This window comes from Somniosus microcephalus, unplaced genomic scaffold, assembly GCF_052327205.1.
Source record: "Somniosus microcephalus isolate GS21.2 unplaced genomic scaffold, FLI_Smic_1.0 unresolved_chr8, whole genome shotgun sequence".
Lineage (NCBI taxonomy): Eukaryota > Metazoa > Chordata > Chondrichthyes > Squaliformes > Somniosidae > Somniosus > Somniosus microcephalus.
Genome location: NW_028225186.1, coordinates 7903366 through 7911901, shown reverse-complemented (window position 1 = coordinate 7911901; position 8536 = coordinate 7903366).

The window sequence follows — 8536 nt, the reverse complement described above, 5'->3', positions numbered from 1 at the left end:
GGTCACTCGACCACGAAACTCCAGGACTGGTTTGACGAGAACGACCAGGAGATCAAGGAGCTAATAAACCGCAAGTGCAAGGCGTTCCTGATCTCTAAACAGCAGCACAACTCGAGAGCAACAAAGCAGCTCAGTGGACGCCTGAACGTCGAGGTCCAACAAAAAACTCTTGATCTAAGCAACAGAATGTGGGTGGAGAAAGTGCAGGAGTTCCAGCAGATAGCCGACAAGCACGACGTCCGTGGATTCTTGAGGGCCGGCAAGACCACTAAGTGGCATAATGGACATGATCTTCAACACACGCCAATTACAAGAAAAATGCAGTGAAATGCACCAACATGCCCTTTTTTTTTGACCTCACAATGCGGGATTGTGGAGTGCCCTCCTCAAATTCGGCTGCCATCAAAAGTTTGTCACCATGCTCCGCCTGCTTCACGATGACATGCAAGCCATGATCCTAACCAACAGATCCGATACAGACCCAATTCACATACGGACCGGCGTCAAATAAGGCAGTCTCATCGCACCAAAGCTTTTCTCGATTTTCCTATCTGCAATGCACCATCTCACCCTCAGTAAGCTCCCCGCTGGAGTGGAGCTAATCTACAGAACAAACGAGGAACTGTTCAACCTCCGTCGCCACCAGACCAGATCCAATGTCGTCCCGTCTTCTGTCATCGAATTACAGTGTGCAGACAACGCTTTCGCCTGCACACACCCGGAGGTCGAGCTCCAATCCTTCACCGAAGCATACGAGAGAATGGGCCTTACACTAAACTTCCGTAATACAAAGGTCCTCAACAACCTTCCCCAGCCACACAGTACTGCTCCTCGATTATAAAAAGCCATGACGAGGCCTTGGACAACGTCGACCACTTTCCATACCTGGGGAGCATACTGAGAAAAAGGGCAGACGTCTAAGACGAAGTACAACACCGCCTTCAGTGTGCTAGTGCAGCCTTCAGTCGCCGGGGGAAGAGAATGTTTGAAGAGCAGGATCTCAAACCCGGCACCAAGCTCATTGTATAAACAGCAGTAGTGATATCTGCCCTCCTGTAAGTTTCAGAGACATGGACCATGTACAGCAAGCACCTCAAAGCACTGGAGACGTTCCACAAATGATGCATCCGCAATCTCCTGCAAATCCATTGGCATGATAGGCGCACCAACGTCAGTGTTCTCCCTCAGGCGAACATCCCCAGCATCGAAGCTCTGACCACGCTCGATCAGCTCCTATGGACGGGCCACATCTTCCGTATGCCCGATACGAGACTCCCAACACAAGAGCTCTACTCGTAGCACCGACATGGCAAGAGAGCCCCAGGTGAACAGATGGAACGCTTAAATGACACCCTCAAAGCCTCCTTGAAAAAGTGCAACATCCTCACCAAGACCTGGGAATCCCTGACCCAAGACCGCACAAAGTGGTGGAGAAGCATTTGGGAAAGCACCAAACATCTTGAGTCTCTTCACTGGGAGGAAGCGAAAGCCAAGCTTAAACAATGGAATGAGCGCACATCAACACAAGCACCCCACCCACCCACCGCTTCAAGCACCGCCTGTCCCACCTGTGGCAGAGACTTCAGGTCCCACATTGGATTTATCAGTCACCAGAGAACTCATTTTTAGTGTGGAAGCATGTCATCCTGTGTTCCAAAGGGACTGCCTAATAGGAAGAAGTGTAAGTACAGACCGGTCAGTTTAATATCAGTGGTGGGTACATTTTAGAAACAATAATCAAGAAAAAAAGTAACGTGCACTAGAAGAGGTTTAAGCTAATATAAGAGAGCCAGCATGGATTTGTAAAAGGCAGATCGTTTTTATCTAATGTAATTGAATTTTTTGATGAAGTAACAAGAAGTTTTGATGAATGGTATGCAATGGATGAAATCTACGTGGATTTTCGGAAGCTGTTTGACAAGGTACCATATAAAAGGCTGGTTAACAAAATTGAGGCTCAAGGAATAGGTGGGTCAGTGGCAGCTTGGATAACGAATTGGCTTAAGACAGAAAACAGCTTGTTTTGGTAAATGTCTGTTTTTCAGACTGGAGGATGGTAGAGAGTGGTGTCCACCAAGGGTCAATTCTGGGGCCACTGCGTTTTTTATATGTATAAATGACCTGGATATTGGAACACAGGTTAGAATTTCTAAATTTATCGATGACAACAAACTTAATGGTGAGGCAAACAGTGCCGATGATACCAAGCGACTGCAAAGGAATAGAAAGGCTAGCAGAATGGGCAGAAAAGTGGCAGATGGAATTTAATACAGAGAAGTGTGAAATGATGTATTTTGGCAGAAGGAACAGGGAGAGGCAATGTACCGTTAATGGCACAGTTTTAAAGATTGTGCAGGGACAGAGTGACCTGGGAGTTAGTGTGCATAGGTCCCTGAAGGTGGAGGGACATATTGAGAGAGTGGTTACCAAATCGTATTGGATCTTTGGCTTCATAAATAGAGGTATTGAGTACAAAAGTAGAGACGTCATGCTGCAACTGTATAAAGCACTGGATACGCCCCACCTGGAGTATTGCGTACAGTTCTGGTTACCACACTTTAGGTTGGATGTGAAGGCCCTTGAGACAGTGCAGAGGAAATTTACCAGAATGCTTCTGGGGATGGGGGATCCTAGCTCCAAGGACCGGTTGGAGAAGGTGGATTTATTTTCATTAGAGCAATGGAGGTTGTGGGGAGGGTTGATAGATGAGTACAAGATTATGACGGTTTTGGATAGGCTAGATGGGGAAAGGTGAGTGTTGAGGACCTTGAACTCGCTGCCGACAGAAGTGCTGGAAGCGGACACACGCAATGTTTTCAGTGGGAGACTGGATAAATGCTTGAGGGAAACAAACCTGCAGGGCTGCAGGGATAGAGCGAGGAAATGGGACTGACTGGATTGCGCTAAATTGTGTCGGCGTGGACTCGATGGTCCGAATGGCCTCCTTCTGTAACATTAATTTTCTATGTCTTTGAATAGAGTGTCATTGTGGATCTCCTCCCCATTGCAACTTGGTATGACTGGACATTTTCCTTAAATCCCCCGTGTTATAAGGAATTACAAAATGCTGATCGAGGAATCCTATGACTCTTGCCTCCATATCCACGGCCGATGCCTGGTTCCATTTTTGACGTTGCGCGGCCATAGGTGTGGGCCAAACTCCCTACAGTGGGTTCCACCTGGACCCTGTTCTAGCCCCACGTTATCCTCATCACATTCACCATCCCTTTCTCCACTTTACGTTACTTCATCACATGACAAAAGGGTCATGGCATGCACAAAGCCTCCCTGGACCACCAATTTATCGTCCAACACTTTAAGCTTCCTTCTGCATTCAGTGTGATCCCTTCGAGCACCCTTATCTTCAGTAACCTCCATCTGAATAACCCTACATGCCACTTTCAGATCCTCAGTGGTTCTTTCTGCCGTCTCTGCTCGGTGCCTCTGATCTTCATTAAATGTCCACCTGTCACACTGATTCTGATTATTTATACATTGGCTCTCTTTATTAACCCACCTTTCCATTTCCTTCTCAATTTTTTCGTCTAGCTTTCTCTTACTTTCCCTCACATCCTCTGCCTCCTTCTTTATACTTTTCCTTTCCTCCTCCATTTCCTTCAGAAGTCCGTTTACCACCGATTCTCATTCACTGGCGTTTTCTGCTATATCATTTATTTCCCTTCGTATCTTAATCATTTCACAATCATCGTTATTAACCTGCATTTGATAAGCAAACGACCATATTGCTTTCATTATCCGGTGCTGATATGTGGGCATTTGTGACCATTGTTCGGCCTCACAAACCGGATTATCACCATCAATAATTACCTGACCCACATTTCTGAATGACTCATCAATTGCCTCTGCCAGTGTCTGCTCTGAACGGGTACCTGTTCGGCTGCCAAAATTTGTAAGACGTTTGAGTTCACTCTGGTCCTTTAACCAATCCAAATGTTTCCAAATTTCAGACCTTTCGCACAGACAACACAAAACCCAATGGATCTGTGAAAAACCTATTTTACTTAAAATTAGCAAGAGATTACCAGTAAGCATCCGTCATATATCTAGTGTATAATAATTCTCAATTATACCTGATTATACACAGATCTATCCCTTTAATTTAAGAGGAAGCAATAATAAGCCAATTTTGCATACATACTTACACCAGCGAGCGCTCAATCTGGCAGTGACCAAGCATATGATATTTGGCAACTGACCAAGTCCCCCAGTTGCAGCAGCCCCGAGTGTCTTAAAAAAGCATCTGGTACACTAAAAACCTAGGCAGGCCACTCAATATGTCTGAAACTGTGACCAATGAGCAGCAGTTGTTTTGCTTATCTTCTTATCATCTAGTTAGTTTATCAGAGGGACCAATGGCCATTCACACCATTGGCCTGAAGATGTTCCTGTCTTTGTAACGCCCGAGATATTGTTCCTGCTGCCAGGATAGCGCGCACTGACAGCGAGGATGAGCTGTCTGTGGTCGCACACCAAATGAACTTTCAGAGAGTGGTGGCCTTTGCGGTTATGGAAGACCTATGCATTGTGATGAGGCACCTGCAATGCCATGTGGGTGATGTCAATTGCGCCCGGTACCATGGGGAAGCCCGCTCTCCTTACAACGCCACATGAGCGTTCGTGTTGCTTCTCTCTGGTGATGGGGAGTGAGATGTAGACCCGTCCCCTTCTTTAGAGAGTGTCAGTTTCCTCCCCGATGCAGCAATGGATGGCGAAATGCGAAATGTTTCCAAAATCCCCATTAAAAGCCTGGGAGGATCAGCTGGTATAGAAATGGATAGCGACTGTGCCTTAACTGTCACTTAGAGATACGTCCTCGTCCTGAGCTGAGGCTGTAGCTCTGGCTGCAGGAGGTGGCAGAGTTGTGTGACCACATTCATGTTGATCCGGAGGCTTCAAAGGCAATGTTCCTCTGAGTGATGAATGTAGGAGATCTTGGGGGACGTTAGTCTTCATATAGACTGGACAAATCAAATTGGCAAAGGTGGTCTGGAAGGCGAGTTTATGGAATGAATTCGTGACAGTTTCGTAGAACAATATGTCATAGAACCAACCAGCGTACAGGTTATTTTCGATCTCATATTGTGTAATGAGACAGGGTTAATTAGCAATCTCATAGTGAATGGTAATCATTTGCAGAGAGATCATAATATGATAGAGTTTCACCTTAACTTTGAGAGTGACTAGCTTAAGTCCGAAACTAGAGTCTTAACTTAAATAAAGCCAATTACATAGGTATGAGGGGCAAGATGGCTAACGTAGATTGGAAAAATAGTTTAAAAGGTATGGCGGTAGATAAGCAGCGGCGAGCACTTAAAGAAATATTTCATAAATCTCAACATAAGCATATAAAGTAGCCAAATCTAGTGGGAGGATAGAGGACTGGGAAAACTTTAAAAGACAGCAAAAAGTAACAAAAAGGTTGATTAAGAAAGGGAAGATAGATTATGAAAGTAAATTAGCAAAAAATATAAAAACAGATTGTAAGAGTTTTTACAGTTATATCAAAAGAAAAAGGGTGGCTAAAGTAAATATTGGTCCCTTAGAGGATGAGACCGGGAAATTAATGGTGGGAAATATGGAGATGGCAAAAACACTGAATGAATATTTTGTATCAGTCTTTACAGTAGAAGACACTAAGAATATCCCAACACTGGACAAACAGGGGGCTATAGGGGGGGAGGAGCTAAACACGATCAAAATCACTAAGGAAGTGGTACTCGGTAAAATAATGGGACTCAAGGCGAATAAATCACCTGACCTGATGGCTTACATCCTAGGGTCTTGAGGGACGTGGCGTAAGGGATTGTGGATGCATTGGTAATAATTATGCAAAACTCCCTGTAATCAGCAAAGGTCCCGGCAGACTGGAAAACTGCTTATGTAACGCTCTTATTTAAAAAGGGCATTAGACAGAAGGCTGGAAACTATAGACCGGTTAGCCTAACATCTGTGGTAGGTAAAATATTGGAGTCCATTATTAAGGAGACAGTAACAGGACATTTGGATAAACATATTTTAATAGGATAAAGTCAGCGTGGTTTTATGAAGGGGAAGTCATGTTTGACAAATTTGCTGGAGTTCTTTGAGGAAGTAACAAAGAGGGTGGATAAAGGGGAAGCAGTGGACGTAGTGTATTTAGACATCGAAAGGCATTTGACAAGGTGCCACACAAAAGATTATTGCTTAAGATAAAAAATTACAGGATTGGGGGTAATATTCTGGCATGGATAGAGGATTGGCTATCTAACAGAAAGCAGAGAGTTGGGATCAATGGTTCATTCTCGGACTGGCAATCAGTAACTACTGGTGTTCCACAAGGATCAGTGCTGGGTCCCAAATCTTTACAATCTATATTAACGATTTGGAGGAGGGGACCGAGTGTAACATATCAAAGTTTGCAGATGATACAAAGATGGGAGGGAAAGTAGTGAGCGAGGAGGAAATAGAAAACCTGCAAGGGGACATAGACAGGCTAAGTAAGTGGGCAGAGATTTGGCAGATGGAATACAATACTGGAAAGTGTGAGGTTATGCACTTTGGCAGGAAAAATCGTAGAGGAAGTTATTATCTTAATGGCAAGAAACTGGAATGTACTGAAGTACAAAGGGATCTGGGGGTCCTGGTGCACGAAACTCAAAAGATTAGTATGCAGGTGCAGCAAGTGAATAAGAAGGCCAATGGAATGTTGGCTTTCATTGCTAGGGGGATAGAATATAAAAATAGGGAGGTATTGCTTCAGTTGCACAAGGTATTGTTGAGACCGCACCTGGAATACTGCATACAGTTTTGGTGTCCATACTTAAGAAAAGACATACTTGCTCTCGAGTCAGTACAATGAAGGCTGGAAACTATAGACCAGTTAGCCTAACATCTGTGGTAGGCAAAACTCGGGTAATCCCGGGGATGAGGCGATGGACATATGAGGAGAGGTTCAGTAGATTGGGACTCTACTCATTGGAGTTCAGAAGAATGAGAGGCGATCTTATTGAAACATATAAGATTGTGAAGGGGTTGGATCAGGTGGATGCGGGGAGGATGTTCCCGATGATGGGTGAAACTAGAACTAGGGGGCATAGTCTTAGAATAAGGGGCTGCTCTTTCAAAACTGAGATGAGGAGGAACTACTTCTCTCAGAGGGTGGTAGGTCCATGGAATATGCTGCCCCAAAAAGCTGTAGAAGCTACATCATTACGTAAATTTAAAACAGAAATAGACAGATTCCTAGAAGTAAAGGCAATAAAGGGTTATGGGGAAAGGGCAGGAATTTGGACATGAGTCTGGATTCGGATCGGTCCTGGCCCTGTGGGTAGCGGAGCGGGCCCAGGGGCCATGTAGCCTGATCCTGCTCCTATTTCGTGTGTCTAATTCTATTAGATTCAGGAGATGGTTCAGTGATAGTAGATTGGCGGTTAGGATCAGATGAGCCATGATATTATTGAATGGCGGAGCAGGCTCGAGGGGCCGATTGGCCTACTCCTGCTCCTATTTCTTATGTTCTTATGTTTTTATGTTATAATACATTCCATTGAGATTACAATCTCCACGGGAAAAGTGATCGAAACGTGACTAACTAAAGAAATTAAAGATAGCTTTAGATTGAATGAAGAAGCTTATAATGTTGCAAAGAATAATGGTAAGCCTGGGGATTGGGAGAGTTTCAGAAAGCAGCAAAGATTGACCAAAAAAATTATAAAACGCGAAATTTGGAATATGGGAGAAAACTGGCAAGAAATATAAAAGCAGGTTGTAAGAGCTTCTACAAGTATGCATAAAGGAAGAGAGTTGCAAAAGTAAACGTTGGTCCCTTACAGGCTGAGACAGGAGAAATTATTATGGGAAATAAGGAAAAGGCAGAAACGTTAAACAAACATTTTGGATCTGCCTTTACATTAGAAAACACAAAAAGCATACTGAATATGATTGTGCACAAAGGGTCTAATAGTGTTAGGTACTTAAAGTAATTAATATAGTTAGAGAAAAAGCACCAGAGAAATTAATGGGACTAAAAGCCGACAAATTCCCTGCTCCTGATGGCCTACATTCGAGGTTTCGAAAAGAGGTAGCTGAAGAGACCGAGGTTGCATTGGTTTTGCTCTTCCAGAATTCCCTGGATTCTGCAACTGTCCCAGAAGAATGTAAGAGTGCAAATGTAACACCGCTATTCAAGAAAGGAGGAAGAGATAAAACAGGGAACTACAGGCCAGTTAGCCTGATAGCAGTCATCGGGTAAATGAATTATTCCATTTGTTAAGGAAATGGTATCAGGGCACTTAGAAAAACATAAGTTGATTTGGCAGAGTGAACATGGTACTATGAAAGGGAAATTTTGACAAATTTATTCGAGGTTTTTGAGGGTGTAACGAGCAGTGTAAATACAGTGGACGTAGTGTATTTGGATTTTCAAATACCTTTCGTATAAGGGGCCACATAAAAGTTTTTTGCTCAGAATTATGGCTCATGGCATTGATTGTAATATATTATCATGGATTGTAGATTAATCAACGGACAGAAAGCA